This window comes from Quercus lobata, chromosome 4, assembly GCF_001633185.2.
Source record: "Quercus lobata isolate SW786 chromosome 4, ValleyOak3.0 Primary Assembly, whole genome shotgun sequence".
In the NCBI taxonomy this organism is placed as follows: domain Eukaryota; kingdom Viridiplantae; phylum Streptophyta; class Magnoliopsida; order Fagales; family Fagaceae; genus Quercus; species Quercus lobata.
Window position 1 is genome coordinate 44,698,437 of NC_044907.1, and position 18,318 is coordinate 44,716,754.

Below are 18,318 nucleotides of genomic sequence, written 5' to 3' on the forward strand. Positions count from 1 at the left end.
TAAGCTGGTTTTATGTTACAAAATTGTAGCTTTGTGAATAACGTTGCAAACTTGGTTATAAATGTAATACTTATTTGTGCTTTGCAATTCACTGATTTGTAAAAATCTTACATAAATAGGCTCACATTAGGAGTCAACTGGTGGTGGAGTAAATTGATTTTCCACAGAAGTTATTTTACTCTTTTTTAGTTAGTTGAGTTTTGACCATAAACGGTTGGGTGAAATGTGGCCAAACAATGTTCATGTATTATACTTGGATACCACAATTTTTTTAGCCTTCACAATGAATTTTTCTAGTTTAACAACACATAAAATGACCATATATCCCAAACATATTTGTCAAATTTGCAAACGTCTATCCTAAAACTTGGTCCAAAATACAATTCTCCAATCAATACCAACAATAATAATATAAAGAAAAAAAAACCTCTTAAAAAGGAAAAACATGAACACGATGATAATAATAAGCCGCAATAATCTTTGATTTGCAACAAAACACAAACATAAAACAATTAATAATTGGTTGAGAACACAAACAAATAGAGAAAATTTTGATCTCCCACAAAAATCACTCTTTTCCTCTCTTAGATTGAGAGAGAGATTGCAGGATCAAATTTCGTAAGCAAGCAAAATAATGGAAAAGAAACAAAAGGACTGACTTGAGCACTAAAATATTTTAAGAATAAAAATCACATAAGCAAAGCATAAAACTAAAATATTTTGAAAATAAAATAATTTTTTTTACAAATTTTTTTTATTAGAAAAAAAATTTCACTCTTGAAATATGGTACAAGTTTTATTTTTATTTCCTAATACACACATATATTATGTTCTATTTTCATACTTGAAAAATGCCACTTTTCGTCAATGTTTCTAAAGAAATACATATTAAAAGACTACTTCAATTATAAAATAATAAAGATATAAAAGAAATTAAAATACTACTCTAAATTTTTTTTTTCCCGTTTGGCAACCTATTTTGAGCAATCTTTTAAACATTTCAAACACACTTATACACTTTTTCATACACTTTTCCACACATATATATCAAAAAACACTCCAACTCTTCTTCCAAACACCTTAAAACTTAAAAGTGTCTAAAATTTAAACTTTTCCAATCATTTGTAATTAAAACGTGAAAAGACTTCCTATAAATAATTAATAAATAAAAAAACATGAAAAGACTTGAGAGCCGACGTAATTATGATCTAAGTTGTGCAATTTCTACGATTAAAGGCTCTGTCTCTTCATGTGAAGAAGACCGGACTTGAATTGCACCTATTGGTTGGTTCTCTCTTTGTTTCCAAAATTTCATTTTCATTATCAAAATGCAAAGCACCAGAGAGAAAATAAAGCTTGAATTTTAGGTTTGTAACCGAAATTTTCTGTTCAGAGTCTTCTATTCGGACCTGTGAAGCTTACCTGTTATGGCTTCTTGAACAACATCACTATCATCATAGAAACAAATTCTGAGAATTGGGTTTTTCATTTCTGTACTTTTTGAACTAGATTTCAGGGTTTGATTGCAAATTCACTTTTTTTTTTTTTTTTATATATAAAAAATCTTGAATTGTAAATGGCTTATCATAAATATATGATGCAATGAAATTTGAGTACTGGGCAGTTTTATTTTCTTTTCTTTTTGATTGATTTCAAGTTGAATGGTTTATTTCATTTTACTTTCAGGTTTGGTTATATTTTGAAGCATCAGAAATATTAGTAGAAAATCTGAGGTGTTGCTGAGTATTGGGTTTTTGGTTGCAAGTTCTAAGGGTGTGGATATGTTGCTTATCTGAGAATTCAAGTTTTAGAATTGTGATAAGAGTGTGTATAATATCATTACCAAAAAGAAATCATTGGAGAGTCGAACTCAGTATTGGATTTTGGGTTCTAGGGGGAAGGAGTGGTGGTTTGAAACTAGTTTGAGTGTCATTTTTTGTGGCTTTGATTTCTATGCATTTATTGTAAGTAAAAGATGTATAGCAATTTTAAGGAGCACGCAATAGGGTATGTGAAGCAGGCAGTTCAGGAGGATGATGCTGGAAACTATAGCAAAGCATTTCCGCTCTATATGAATGCGTTAGAGTACTTTAGGACTCATTTGAAGTATGAGAAGAATCCAAAGATTAAGGAAGCGATTACTCAAAAATGTATGGAATATTTGAAGAGGGCAGACGAGATAAGGGCCATTCTCGATAATGGGGGGAGTGGGCCTTCCCCTAGTGGTGATGCAACAGTTACTAGCCAACCAAAGACAAAGTCGAAGGGAGGAGTGGGGAAAGATGCGGAGGATCTGAGCAAGCAAAGCTTAGGGTTGGCCTTGATTCTGTGATAATCAGGGAGAAACCAAACAGGCATTGCAAGAGGCTGTAATACTGCCTGTGAAGTTTCCCCACTTTTTTACTGGTTAGTTCCTCAATCATTATTTTTAAGTTTTGGGGGTTATTTGCTTTTAGTTTTCTTGTTGAATCTTGGCATGCTTTTAATGTGAATAACCTTGATTTGGTTTATGGTGACACTTGATAGCTTATGAATATTAAAAAATATGCCACTGGTACCATAAATTCAAGTTAATCAGTTGCCAAGATCGTATGCTCCAATTGTATTACTCAGAATTTCTGACTTTCAAGCTCTGCTTTTGCAATGGAAATTGTACAAATAAATCCCACCGGAAACAACTGAAAATATGTATGGAGAAGACATGTTGTAGTAAAGTTGTACAATAAACAGCTCATGTCAAACAACAAAGCAAAATTCTTATAGTTAATTGAGCTTCTGTTCTGTCAGTTGAATTCAAAAAGGCTCAAATATTGGTCTTTGATGGCCCAGAGTATCAGCCTAATTCTGAACATGAAAGAATCAGCTGAGTTTAGAGAAGGTAGAAAGGATATTTTAAGAGTTATTGTTGCCATTGCTTCACTGATTTTTTAGATTTTGGATGGTGTATCTTCCAATTGATCTTCCAATTGTAAAGATACATATCAAGTAATAATATCAACTATAATAAGTTCTAAGACCCATTTGAAAACCTTTTTCATATCAAGTTTCATTCTAAAGTTTGAGGGGTTTACATTGCTTCAATATGTGAGGCACACTACTTAGCCATGAGCTCAGACTCAGACCATCCCTTGCACCTGGCTGTGAATTAAAAAATGATTATATCTGTCTGCTTGACAGTAGAATTTATGGCAATGGAAGATAAACATTCTATTTGGTATTAATAAAAAGCAAAATACTATTTGGCACATTTGCTATTTGTCATATGTGCCAATGTATGGATGCTGAAGACTTTCTAAACATAATTTGCATCAAGAACTTAATTTTCCATTCCTAATAAACGGTGGGATTTGAACTGTCTACATTAAGAAGAGTCATAGAGACATTATCATTTAATGCTTAAATCTAAAAGATTCATGAACTGTCCATATACTTCCAGGACATTTTCTGCAGTATTTCCTTCTGGAGCCACTAATATAAATATCTTGTCACATATGGTACATCTTGATAATAAAAGAATCATTTGATCTCTTTTTCAGGGAAGAGAAAACCATGGAGGGCTTTTCTATTATATGGTCCACCTGGAACGGGGAAGTCCTATTTAGCAAAGGCAGTGGCAACAGAAGCAGATTCAACTTTCTTTCGGTAAAAATTTGACCAATGTATAGCAAGTAACTAGACTACAATAACAGATAAAGCAACTATAGATGGCAAGTTATTGGACTGCAATAGCAAACTTTAGAACTAAGTCTATATTTGTTGCCAATGACACGTAATTGTGAGTTGTATATTTGAAATCTATGTGATCATCTATCTTAGTTCTTCTTCTCCTTCTTTGATTTTTGCCACATAATTTATACATATATATATATATATCTAAGAACCATTTGATCTCTTATGCTTATTTTTTATTAATATTTTACAATATCAGTTTCATAGTTTAAATTGTGCAATGCACTGAGATGCAAGCGATGAATGTTTGGAAGTAGAATAACTGAAAAGGATCCTGGTTTTATGGCCCTTGACAGGCAAATATTCGTGATGACTTTACAAGAGAGTTGCAAGATCCGCACTAGTTAATTGGAAGCCTGTAGATTTCCAAGAAAATGATATCCTTCCATTATGTTAGATTACATTTGGATACACGAATCAATTCCTTTAAATGGTGTAGTCATTAGTTTATTTTACAATAATAAATGAGTTCGCCTTAATTACTATGAAATATTTTAGGAAAACTCCAATGTGCTCATTCAAATGCTATGAAGGACACAATATCTTTTTTGTTTACCAAACTATAGGCCTGGATAAATTTTGATGGTATTGAAAGGATGCTGGATATATAGGATTCTTATTGATGAAAGATTACCATAATACACTACTAGTCTACTACACTTTTTATTTATTTATTTTTTTTATAAGTAACGAAAATTTTATTAAAGTAAGAAAACAACTAACCCAAGTACATTGGGAATGTACTATGAGGGCACAAATCAAGAACCAAAATTACAACGATCAAGTAAAACAGTAAGGGAAGAACAAGAAAGATGACAAAAAACCACACTCCAATCAAGGAGAGAGTGCAAAAAAAAAGACTTAACCTCTAGTGTAGAATGTTCACATCTCTCAAAGCTTCTAGCATTTCTTTCACGCCAAATACACCATATCAAGCAATGATGCACATGTCTCCAAAAATGTATGTTACAATGTCGTCCAAACATACCCTGCCAAGACAAACAACTCAATAACCTTGTGAGGCATAACCCAGTGGATTCCAAACAAACAGAACACCAACGACCACAACTCACAAGCTATGGGGCAATGAAGTAGAAGATGATCCACTGACTCCCCACTAGCTTACCTTCGTATTTCCTTTCTCTTCTCCCTATTCCAGTTAAGGTGGCTAAGAGGATGGAGAAATTACAAAGAGATTTTCTTTGGACTGGTATTGGGGATGATCATGAAATTCATTTGGTAAATTGGTCTAAGGTTTGTAGGCCAGTGAAGAATGGAGGGTTAGGCATTCGGTGCTTGAGAAGGTTTAATTATGCCTTATTAGCCAAATGGTTGTGGCGTTATAGTTGGGAGAATGATGCCCTTTGGAGAAGGGTCATTGGGACGAAGTATGGGAATGAATGGGGTGGTTGGTGTACAAAATCTGTGTTGGGGGCTTATGGTGTTTGTTTGTGGAAGTGCATTAGAAGTGGCTGGTTGAATTTTTCCAAGTGCCTTCGATATGATATGGGTGATGGTACTCGTGTGAAGTTTTGGGATGATGTGTGGTGTAGGGATTGTCCTCTTAAGGAGGAATTTCCAGATTTGTATAATATTAGTAGGACAAGGGAGGCTTTGGTCTCTGAGGTTATGTGCTACACAAATGGGAGAGTTTTTTGGGACATTCAGTTTCATCGCTTAGTGAACGATCAAGAGTCAATTTCTTTGGATTCATTTTTGGTCTTGATCTATTCCACAAAGGTCCAAGGTGTTGGTGCTGACAAACTTTGTTGGAAGCTTGCCTGCAGTCGAGGTTTCAAGGTGAGTGGGTATTATCATTCTCTTTCCCCATCTATTGTCATTCCCTTCCCTTAGAAAATGGCGTGGCAATTGAAGGTTCCTCCTGGGGTTGCTTTTTTCTCTTGGACTGTGGCTTTAGGCAAGATTTTAACTATAGATAATCTTCGGAAGAGGCACTTTGTTTTTCTTGAGTGGTGTTTTATGTGCAAAGGGTGTAGGGAATCTGTAGATCATCTCCTCCTTCACTGTCCTATTGCATTTGAGATGTGGAGTATGATCTTCTGCTTGTTTGGTATTTGTTGGGTGATGCCACAAAGGGTAAAGGATTTGTTGGATTGCTGGTCTTGCAATTTTAGGCGACATCATAATATAATTATTTGGAGGATTGTGCCACACTGTTTGATGTGGTGTATCTGGCGGGAACGAAATTTGAGAAGCTTTGAGGATCACGAACGGTCCATTCTTGACTTTAAGTCTTTTTTCTTTTCTACTCTTCTCGAATGGTGTTTGGTTTTACCTTCTTTTTCTTGTATTTCCCTTTCTAGGTTGCTTGATCATTGTACTTTGATTTCTTGATGTTTTTGCCTCTTTAGTACATTTCCTATGTACGGGGCTGTGTTCTTTCAATAAACTTTTAAGTTACTTATCAAAAAAAAAAAAACTCTTGCACATATAGCACCAATCAACAACTAGCACACAACAATCCAGGATAATCTAAAATGTGGTACACCTTTGTTCTAACATGCAAATTTTCATAATCCAAAAGTTTCCTCCTTTTTTTTCTCCCTTTTCTTTTTGAAAGAGGATATTTTAAGTAAAACGAAAATCTTATATGCTTTATAGAGTTTCTGGAGAGAACCAGGCTAAAAATTATAAGGGTTTAACTTGAGGACAGCTTTGTTGTATTGTAACTTCTAATGAAACAACATGTGCATTGAGTATAAGTGTAACCTCATCATTCCATGTTCTGGGGTAGGTCATGTAATGTGTTCCCATACATCTTCTGTGTTCTAGTATGATCAATTTTCTAGGTGACTTAGTCTAAATGTTTAGATTATATGAGAGATTGCTATATTACTTACTTAGAAATATGACCATGCAAGTATTGTAATACTGTTGCTTCCTAGGAGGATATCAACCTTTTCCCCCAAGCAGCTGATCAACCATTTTATTGTTGAATTTCTGCACTAGTTCCCATTTTTCCATTTGGTCTTCTATGAGGGGGGAAAAAACATTGAAGGAAATGTATTAAGCTTGGAGATTTCGTTTCTCTTGCAAAGAAATTTAACAAGTAATGTTATTTATGAATAAATAAATAAAATGCAAGAAGCCTACAAACTTGGTTAGGTTTCATTTGTGCATGGTCAACATGTCATTCTTATTCTCATCCATTTTCTGTTGATAAGTTTCGTTTGTGCACTAATGCCCATATCTTAGTGATGATCTTTGCTTTCTATGCTTTCATTAGTGTGTCATAGTTAAACAGGGGCTTGGTTAGGCTTATTTGTAAAGCAGGAAATTTGAACTTCTGTTCCAAATGAGCATATTAGAATGGATGATTTTGAAGAACTTTGTTAGGGGACCATGATGCGATCTCCACTGAAATTTGCAAGATGCACACAAACCAAGAATGTGTAATGTATACCTTGGAGAGTGAATGTAGGCATATGAGGATGCTCTCTTCATATCTTGTTCCTTTTTCTCAGTCTTTTAATGACTTGGTAGAAAGGCAGCAAAGAAGTTTGCAATCAATGCCAATTACCTCATTCTGCTGTTAGCCATGACTTCTCTTGTTTGTCAAATAGTCTCATAAGAACATTGTTAAAAGGCAACAAGTCAGAATACTGATGTCCACTAAGTGAGATGACAGGAAAAAAAAATTATGAAATGTGGATTTAATGGATCAAAAATTCTTTCTTATACCTAACTTAAGATATTTGATTTTTAGTATGCTTACAGTTCTTAATAATTTTTTTTTATATAGTTTTTTTCGTATACTTCATATATGGCTGGAGTTGACTGCTTCTCATGATTTTTATTGTAATTGTCACATCATTCGCGCGAGTGAATTTGAATTTCCAAATGCATATATGATTTACACTTCCAGTTGTATGCCCATGGATGTAGGGTTTTTTTTTTTGTTTTTTTTGTTTTTGTTTTTGCTTTTTTTTGGTCTTTATATTAATGGAATGTTGTGAACACATGATGAGTGCTAGATGCTGTCAATACATAGTGTTTCGTCATTAGACCTTGTTTCAAAATGGATGGGTGAAAGCGAAAAGCTAGTCTCAAATCTTTTCCAAATGGCTCGTGATAATGCTCCTTCCATTATTTTCATTGACGAAATTGATTCCTTATGTGGCCAGCAAGGTGAAGGCAATGAGAGTGAAGCATCTCGACATATCAAAACAGAACTTCTTGTACAGATGCAGGTATTTTGTGTTCACTGGAAGTGGATAAGAGCTTTGTTCCAAGCTTATCTTATACTAATACAACTGACATCCTTATACTTTAGTAGGTGATATGCAATATTAATAGCTTCCCTATCATCAACTTTTTTTTTGTCCTTGCATTTTCTTTTTCTCTTTTACTTTCCATAAGTGGTCCAGTTATTGTTTCAGTTGCTAAGCTATCTGTCTGTTACTTTAGGGAAAGATTATAGAAGTCATATAATTTATATATGTATATGCATTCTGCTTCCTGCCAATACCAGTATGTATAGCGTTTAGACTTGATTTTTGGAGCTTAAAATTCTTAGGCCTTTCCTTTTGTCCATGAACAAAATTTTTGTTAGAATAATGGTTAAATGATTAAATTCACAATTTTCTAATAGTTTTAGCTTTTGTGACAAAAAGTGGTCTTGAGTTGAAGCCTTATCTCCAATCTACCTCCCAAAAAAAGGGGAAAAAAAAAGGTTACAATCATATGTGTTAAATTTGTTACAAGGACAGAATACTGGTTCTTCTACTTTAGAGATTGGTGTATGGGCCTTATTGGAATGTAGTTAATTTTGTTACAAAGGCAGGCTGTACCTATGTCAGTTGACTATCAAGCATTTTCCTAGTTATTGCTGAGTCTCTTAGGCCATGGCCCATATGAAAAGTAGGTTCCATTTCACATTCTCCTCATGCTCACTCAAATTCTAGCCATAGGATCTCTTCCCTGTTCTCACACTAATCCATCTTATGGTAGTGAAATATGCAAATTATTGCAATGGCTAGTGATCAAACTCCTACCACCAGATAATTCTCCAATTTGAACTCTCAATAGCCAAGTCGGGAGTGTATAGTCTGACCTGGATCGAAGACATAGATCCCTTCCTACTCTCTTCTTGCATTCTTGGTGCATCATCTTTAGCCCACATCTCTTTCGTCTTATTCCCTACTACAATTATCTTTAACCTGCATTAGTTCTTAACTTCATTAAACAGTGGTTGTTGCCTTTGGTTTTTCTACTGTTAATCTTCAAATGGAAATTTTCTTTACCACATTTCAGGGTGTAGGCAGCGATGATCAGAAAGTTCTGGTTCTTGCTGCCACGAATACTCCATATGCTCTGGATCAGGTAAGAAAACTCTGATCCATTGGACCTAAGTTATAGAGTTTTATGACCTTCATTGCTTTGGGGTTGTGACTAAGGAAAATTAAATACAGGCCATCCGTAGGCGTTTTGATAAGTGAATTTACATCCCTCTCCCAGATTTGAAGGCAAGGCAGCACATGTTTAAGGCACTGTGGTTTTGGTAGAGCCATAGCAATTGATTCTTTTGGAGATTATGATTTGCTTAATATCCTCAATAGGTTTTTAATTTAATCAGGTCCATCTTGGAGACACTCCTCATAACTTAACTGAAAGTGATTTTGAGCATTTAGCTCACAAAACAGAAGGATTTTCAGGTTCAGACATAGCTGTTTGTGTAAGTGTCCAGTTTACATTAGTTTTTGGTGTCCCTTTTGAGATATTATATGGCTGAAAGCTGTTAGCTACCTCCTCTCTTTCGATAGGTTAAAGACGTTCTATTTGAACCTGTTCGTCAAACCCGTGATGCGAAATTCTTCAAAAAGAACTCTAGCGACATGTGGGTCCCTTGCGAACCTACTGAACGAGGAGTTGTTTAGGTTACCTTGCAGGAACTTGATGCACAGGCCTAGCTTCAAAGGTAAGTATTGGGTAGGAAACTGTTTTACTTATTATTATTATTATTAATGGGCACTACATAAAGCTCTAGACCAGAAATCATTGCCAAAATTAGCACTATAATCATATTTAGAGCTAGGTATCAATAACTTAAATAGAACTATTAAAGACTTATTCAATGTTGTGACTTATGTAGTTAGTCAATTTCAGAAAAGTAGGAATGTAGAAAAAAGTGGAAAAGAGAAGGGGGGATGGGGGTGGGGGAGAGATTTAACAAGAGCATGCCTCTATCTTATGTGCCTCATTCAATTTCATTAATGCACATTCAATGATGATTTTCTCTTCCATCAAAATTACACAATTCTTTGGAGGAAGGTCAATTTGTGGTATTTCTTTTCTAGCCTCGTTCATCCACTTCTTTTAATTTATATAATGACTTGAATGTAACTGGCTCTGGGAATGTATGACTTGCAGATCCAGCCACCACCAATCACAAGAGCAGATTTTGATAAAGTACTTGCAAGACAGAAGCCAACTGTAAGTAAAGCCGATCTTGAGGTGCATGAGAGATTCACGGAGGAGTTTGGGGAAGAAGGCTGATTGCTTGAGTTTGAACACAAGGGCTGATTAACTATTAGAAACAGGTAAAACTACTAGTATAGGTAAATGAAAAATGTATATATAGTCGTCAATATTGCTTGTAATAGAAAGTTCAGCGTCTTTTTAAGAGAACACCGTGCCATATTGTTTCAATCTCTGTCTGTCTCACCAGAAGAGGAAGAGGTGGAAAGCTCTTAATTGATGTTTAGTGTTACTGGTCATAGTCTCCATATTCAATAATGATTGATAATCTTACCAATTTTTTCCCATCTGGGTATGATCTCCTACCGGTTTGCCACTAGATGCTCATTGGAAACAATATCCTAGCTGCTGCTGGAACCAAATTTGTAATTAACCAATGATGAACATCTAAAATAGACTTAGAAAACAAGTTTCTATATGATTGATATCGTTAATGAAAATTAGCAAATGATGACAGCTAAAAAATTTAGCATTACGAGAGAACTACTGTTATCTTATTGAGTATGCCCTAGGGCGCCACCATTAAAAGTAAGGTAACCTAAGGATAAAACTCTTATGTTTGGAATGGAGGGAGAGAAGGAAAAGGTGTTCTGGAGTCATGGAGTTCACCTCATGTATAATAAAAATAGTATCAATAATGAATCCATGTGAAAAAATAAAATAAAATAACATAAAATTTGTCAAATAACACATTGTAACCTTAACATGTGGAAGATATCTCATAGATAGCACCCCTAGCATAGTCTAGAAAGGTAAAGTTTTTTAAAAAAACCTGTAAAGCTTAACATAAGGATACTAATTGTGTGCGTCAATAAAAAACACTCATGAAGGTTGGTGCTAAGTAGATAACTTACACAAATAATTTATAAGAACTAAAGGGTAAAAATTCCACAATAGGAGATCTAAATAACTGATTTCAAAGCAACAAGTAACAAAATGGTTGTTTGTTGATATGGAAACTGTTTTTCCGAGGTACAATAGGTTGGATTGAAAGCTATAAAACTCAGTCTTATTCTACTTCTCTCTCTCTATTTTTCTGAACCCCTTTTCCTATTGCACATCCTCCCTTTTTAGGCAGCTTTCCCTTCCTTATCTCTCCAGCTAGTTTGCCTCTAGCTAGATTCAGGGATGCTTGTCCCATCACCCCTCTGCTATGCCATTGTTTCATCATGTAACAGGAATTTTGAGGGTGCCTTTGCTATTCAGGCTTGTCTATAAGCATTTAATGTGGAAGAGGTTAGGTAGAGAACATCTCATTAATGCGGAAGTGACTGGCTCTATGGTCCTTATCTCTTTGTGGAGTTTCCCAAGGCAATTTTGATGACGTGTGCTGATTATTGGAAATCTAAAGAATTAGCACACATTATCTCTCCACCTTCCAATCAATTTTAGCCTCCAAAGCAATGACAAGGTACTAAAATCATCTATCTTCAAATCAACTCTAGAAGTTCCAGAAACACAAGCCTTGAAGAAAAGAGTTTCAAATGGCAGCCAAACTTTAGCTTTGTCCACGAAGACCTGAATTTGTGCTTCCTTTTTTTCGTCATCTTCTTCTTGTGTGTGTGTGTGCGCGCGCACGGTTCGACCACAGTTTGAGCAATTCCATGCTTTTTTCTCATATAGAGGTTCTTAGGGTTAAAAGAACCGCAATGGTGAGAGATTCACGGTTAACCAGGTCTAATCATACGGTCCGGTCCGGGTATGAGAACCATGGTAGAAAATGGAAGTAACTAGTTAGATGATAGAACCAATCTCCGAAGAATCCACGGGATCAATAGTAACAAGTGACACAATCATATTCCGTAGATACGACTCTCATTATTTAATGATTTCAACTAACTAAAGTACATAATTGTTTTTTTTTAAATATTTTTTTAATGAAATTTTTTAAGGGGTAATTAACTAATTATACTCCCCTCCCTTGAGGTTAGAAGAAAATAAAACTCTCCCCTTCTGTTCATATTAGTAAATATTTTAAATTTCTATGAAATTTTCTTTACCAAAGTTTAACCATTATTAGTAAAAACATAATGAAATTTGTTGATAATAATGCAAAATTTATCAAGCACCAAAATACTTGGAACGGCAAATCTCTCCACAACCCAATGACAAACTAAAAAAATAAAAAAGTCATACTAATTTTAAAATACTCTTTAATGAAAATTTTAAATCAATGGATTTTAATTCTGAAATAGAGGAAAATTTTGGAAACCTCCCCTTAAGCAAATGATATGTTAGTACACAACATTGTTAATTTAATAGAGTTTGATTAAATGAATGTCAACAGGGGAAAATGTTTTTCCTTTCAAGTTTAAGGTGAAATGTCGTTTGACTCATTTCCCAACACCTTAAAAGAGGGGAGTGTAATTACCTCTAGTTTTTATTATACACATATTCCCCCCCCCCCCCCCCCCCCCTCTTCACCCCTTCCACACATAAATTCTTGACTCCATCACTAATGTGGATATCAAAAAAATGTGGACATTGTGCATGAAATTATGGACATTATGTGTATCGAGTATATATTAATAAGTATGATGGAAGAAGAGTTGTACTTTTACCATTTTTTTTAAAAGCAAAACAACGCCATGAAAATGAGCTACTCTAAATGAATCTTATATTATATGTCACTTTGTTTGCTGTCAAAATTATAGATGAAGATGACACATTAATTTCAAGGCAATAAAAATCAAGAGATGTTATTCGCCATATGCCTTTTCTCTTGCCAATGGCCAACCTATGATTGGCACTCCCTGGCTTAGGCTATCAATCACTAAATTCCACCAACAATGGCTAAGAAATGCTCCAGTCGCTTTGTGTGGTAGAATTTCCAACTAGGGTGCCTAGTTATTTACTAGCAAGCTTTTTGTTTTTTCTTATCGATTTTCAAATCCTTCTGATAACCAGTATGCTCTAAATTCACCATTTATGTCAAAACCAATAGGTGGCCTAATGACCCAAATAAATGGCAGTCCACTCTCTTCCAAAGCAATAGCAAGTTCCATCATTTGGGAAAGCACCAATTGTATTTTCAAAACCGAAACCTCCTGGTGCTAGTTCAGCCATTCTATGCATTGCTCTACCGAGGACCCAGCTTGTTTTCTGATTCTTTGGCCGATAACCCGTGTATCAAAGATTTAGAGGAAGATGAAATCATGGCTTGAAGGAGTACAAGACCAATAGCCCAAACTGCCAGGTTTATATATTTTCTTAAAACTTCCAATCCTGGAGGTTCAAGTTCTTCTATTGTATTACAAAATCACCCATAAGAACCAAAAGAAAGTGATAAGTGATAACTGTGATTGAACAAACCTTAGTGGAAATTAATTTAGCCAAGGTTAATTGGCTAAAAGGATAACTACAAGATTAACCATAATTGTCTTTAGTGCCCATAGGCTTGATTGTAATTCCATTTCTAAATTAAATTATAGATTTTAGTGGAAAATATTAAAATGATTATATAATTAATAAATTAATTTGTAAAAATCCTAATAAGGTCTAATATATATATATATTTTTTTAAATTTTATATCTTTTCTAAGGTTTGTATTTGTAAAAGTAAAAATATGTTTATGAGTATAATAATAATTTTTTTTGTTTATGTTTATGTTTGTACTTTGGTAGTGCCGGCTCTATGGTATAAGCAATTGATGTGGTCACCTAAGGCCCCAAGTAAAAAAAAAAGCCCCAAAATTTTAACTAATAGAGTTATTTATTTCATTGTAATAGTATTAAACCCAAATATTAGTCAATAAATAAAATAATATTTTTTATCAAATGAAAAACAAACAAAATAAAAAAGAGAAATGCTACATCTACAACATTTGTCATAACACTTTTATAACAAATTCTAAGTAGTAGGTTGTTACAGGCTATTATTAATAGCAAAAAAAAAAAAAAAAATTAGTAGTGGGTTTAAATTAGAACCACTAACAACTTAACACTTAATATTTGTTGTGAAAAAATTGTGAATGTAACACTTCTAAAAAAACAGATCAATACACAAAAAAATTCATAACATTTTTCACAATAGTTCAGTTAGCAAACTTTTACTAGTTTTCATATAAGTTCACCACTAACATTACTCTTTTACTTACCACTATCAATCTGACACATCAACAGGTGTGAAAAGTTTTGTCCAATTTTTTGTCTATAAACATTCTAAAAAAATAAATATATGTGGTTCACATTAATTAATAGTAATTTTGCATCTAAAACAAGATAATCAATTTTTGCCTTAGAACCCTAAATGCATCAAGTTACCCCTATACTATGGGAATTCAATCTATGATGTTGAGCATCTTCTTAGTTTGTTCTATATGAACATATACCCTTTACTCTGGGGAATGGAACATAATTCATAATCCAAATAACTCAACGCCTTGTGCCATACTGTCATGTATGTTATTTATCTCTTTTAGATTTTACAATGTGTCGATTTTTTTATTGTTAGATTGTCATTGTATCATAAATTTCACACTACTAAGGTCTAATGCTAATTGTGACCCATTTCATTATCTTGTTTTTTTTCTCCTAAGTTGGGTTATCTTCGGTTGGGGAACGTAAGAAAGGACACATTTAATGCTTGTGATTCGGTTATTTTTAATAGGGCAATATAATAATTTTCCTTCTAATAGTTTAGACTTTGGAAGAATATTGTGTGTTTTTATGTATTTGGAATTTGCATTCTTCTTACCCTTATTTTATTTTTTTTAAGGATTAATTTCCATTCAAATCATTTTGGAAAGCTCTCATATCAATCTATCAACTAAGGAAGATCTTTAGTGCAGGAGTACTAATGTCTTATATTTTATAGGCATTAGGAGTTTTGTACATTTCCTATCAGAACCAAGTACAATTTTTTTTTTTTCTTGTTAGTGTAAATTTCACTTTTAAACCCTATAGTTTTGGGGCAGTCCAAATAAAAACCCTGTAATGTCAAACATACCAAGTTAAAACTTAAATTTTTAAACATAAAAATTTCACTTTTAAATCCTATAGTCAATGGTCCCAATAACATTTTTAGATTATTTTTAATTATCTATGGAAAGAGTAGTTGTTGAAGTTGAAACCAAAACAAAGGAGAACATAAATTGAATCAACTCAAACGGACTTTACTTAGCTCCTAATGGCTCCAAAAGTGGCTTTGGAAGCATCTTGTATGTATATGTGTGTGTATATATATTCAATAAATTAATTTGTAAAAAGCCTAATAAATTTACATATAGATGGAATTATAATTATTTTATTTATTTATTTTCTAGGGTATGTATTTGTAGAAAGAAAAATATGTTTACGAGGAAACAATATTTTTTTTGTTTATGTTTATGTTATTGCTGGTTTTATTTAATGTTATCTTTAGGAAAAAGTTCTAGATGTTATACGAGTCCACATCCTCTGTCTCACTTTTTTTGCTCCACTCTATGCTCCACAAATCAAAACTTTTCATGTGTCCCCCAATTTAATTAGATTTTAACTTTATGTTATGTTATTTATTTATTTTTTCATATACCCAAAAAAATAAAAATAAAAACCCAAAACGTCCCCTACTACCACCGATCCTCCACCACCACCAACAACCTTCGCCGGCATCAACTACACCACTAATCACCGCCATCCACCACCACCAAGCCCACACAAACCACACCACCTAATTCAACAAACCCAAACATTTCTCTTAACTCTCCGTTAACTCCTCTCTTCTATGACTCACTGTTTCCTCCAAATTTGCATATTTATGAACCATACCAAGCCAAAAATAATTCACTGATTTGGATTAAAAGTCAGAAACCATGCGTGCTGTGGTAATTTAAAATATAAGAATGAAAAAAGAAAAATAGTCAGTGCCATAAAGATTGAAGAGGAAGCAAAAGAAACGTAAAAATTGAAGAGAACTTTTTGATTTGAGCCTTTGGTCTCCTCTGTCATGGGTGGCCGTTGATGTCGTCGACGATCCATTCATAGTGGTACAGGCGAAGGTTGCTGGCAGTGGCTGGCGAGGGTGGAGGTGGAGGACCGGTGGTGGTTGGGATTGTTTTTTTTTTTTTTTTTTTTTTTTTTTTTTTAATTTATTTTAGGAAACTAAGTAAGAAAAGGCTGAAAATTATATTTGAATTTAATAGGTGTGTATGTGGCAAATTTTTATTGATGGAGTAGTGGAGTAAGAAAAATATAGATTTGGACTCATGTTATACACCTATAATATTTTTAGTTTTTTTTGAATTATATAAGGAAAGAATAGTAGTTGTTGAATTTAAAACAAACAAGGGAAAACATAATTTTTTGAATCATATAAGGAAAGAACATAAGTTGTTGAATTTAAAACCAAAACAAGGAAAAATATAATTTAATTAACTCAAATGGACTTCAGCCTCTAATGGATCTAAAGCTCGCTGCAGAGGTTGGCCAGCTACAAAGTGAAATATTAGAACTAAACCAACTGAAGGGTGGGCCAAGAACTAAATATAAAATACTAAAATTAAACAAACTTTAGAACATAACGCCTTAAAAGGAAAAAAGAGGGAATCTGTGATGTGCATAGTATTATTAATACAACTATTCAGCTGCTTCTTAATCCATTTTAATAATGCATTTAAAATATCCCAAAAATCCCCTAAAAGTTAATCCTATATGTATGTATGTATATAAAGTCCAATAAATTTAAATATTGATAGAATTATTTTTGGAGTTATTACACTTGTAAGGACCCAAAGAATAGCTCAAGCCCACTTAGAATAGTGGCACCCAGTACTATAAGCTCAATATAATAAATTTGTAAGAGAGCGGGAATTTCCAAGTCAATTGCAATGCTAAGTAAATCACAAACTTGAGGATAAAAGGACAAAAGTAATTAATATGAACGAATGAAGCAGTGATTTAGTGTAAAGTCTTCCTTGGGTAGGTCTGAGGATGGATTGTTCATTAATAGTCAAAACTGAGTTCTTATAGTAAGATCTTAAGTTCTCTTTCTCTCAATTCATAAAATGTCCATCCCTTCTTCTAGGGGTTCCTTTCCTTATATAGTCTTTTCTGTTGCATCTCAGCCCTCCACCTGTATGTCTAAGGTGAATCACTGGGATGCTTGTCCCATCAAGACTCTTCTAGAGGAGGTAAAGAGAGCTGTGAGCTGTGGAGTCACTGTTCAGGTGTTTTTTTCTCATAAATGCGGCCAGCTTAGTTGGTGCAGAGCATTGAATGTGGAAGTAATGGCTACCTTCCCAGATATTTCCCTTTTTCGTTGCTTGCATGACTCTGGTGCCGTCCATCGTGCTTTACTTTCTGGAGTAGGAAACTGAGTAAGGTACTCCCAAGGTGCATTTGCTTCTCAGGTTCCTCGGACGATGGTCTTGCTTGCCTCCTTTCCTCAGACCTCTTATTCTAAGTTTAATCTGAACCTGAGTGGTCTTAACATCTTCCCTCTTCGGTCTTAACCCACATGTCAAACTTGGGTTGACGCATGAATGGACCTTTCATCATCCTCAAGCAAGGCCCATGGGCCTTAGAATGTCCTTAGATTACTTGCTCCCACAACACTCTTCCCTTCAAGTTTGAAGAAATTAACACTCAATTTTATTTATATTAGTAACAAAATATTTTAAATTTTCATAAGAATTTTTTTACAAAAGTTTAAGCATGGTTAGTAAAAAATATAATTGGTAAATTTAAAATAAAAATGCAATATTTATCAAGTATCAAAACACCTGCAATGACAAATCTCTCCATAATCCATTAAAAAAATAAAAGAAAAAGCAGAAGTCATACTTGAAATTTTATAAACTTTAAAACAAAGAATTTTAGTTTTTAAATGGAGGATAATTTTGGAGACATGGCCTTAAGCAAAGGATGAGTTAGTACACAACATTTTTAATATTAATTTAACAAAATTTGATCAAACGGATGTGAAAAGGGGAAGTGTTTTTTCTTTTCAAGTTTGGGGTGGAGTGTCATCTCCCCAAACTCAAGGAAATGGAGTAAAATTACCCCTATTTTTAATTATGTATGTTTTTAAATATTTTTCCCTTCAATTTTGGGATGGAATGTCATTTCTCCAAACTTCAATGTTGCAAGGATTAAAAAAATATTTACTTCAAT

At 33.8% G+C, this 18,318-nt stretch overlaps 1 pseudogene; it reads left to right on the forward strand.

The window, feature by feature from the left end:
- Window positions 1–1,190: 1,190 nt before the first annotated feature.
- On the forward strand, window positions 1,191–10,523 carry LOC115988065 (annotated as a pseudogene).
- The last annotated feature ends 7,795 nt before the right edge of the window (window positions 10,524–18,318 follow it).